Source organism: Crocuta crocuta, unplaced genomic scaffold (assembly GCF_008692635.1).
Source record: "Crocuta crocuta isolate KB4526 unplaced genomic scaffold, BGI_CrCroc_1.0 scaffold581, whole genome shotgun sequence".
Classification (NCBI taxonomy): domain Eukaryota; kingdom Metazoa; phylum Chordata; class Mammalia; order Carnivora; family Hyaenidae; genus Crocuta; species Crocuta crocuta.
In genome coordinates, this window is record NW_027528635.1 from 1632612 (window position 1) to 1632994 (window position 383).

The window sequence follows — 383 nt, forward strand, 5'->3', positions numbered from 1 at the left end:
TGTGCGGCACCCCCCCCCACACACACACTTAAACAATATTGTGCAAATATACTATCTTCTAGTAGTATTAAGATTTTCTCTTTTAGACATTTTAGTTCTTTAATCCAGTTGGAATTACTTTTTTCCATGTGGTGTGACACATAACAGTTTCTTTTCATTTTCCCTAAATCATTGGCTCTTGACTGGTTCAGATTTCCCCCCCAGGGATATCCGGCAGTACTGGGAGTTGTAACAAGCGGGAGCGGGAATGATAATAGCATCTAGTAGGTGGAGGCAGGAATTGGCTAAACCTCCTACAGTGCGTACTGCAGCCTCACACAACACTCGATTATCCAGATCAGAGTGTCCACAGTGATGAGGTTGACAAATCCTGTCCTAAATGG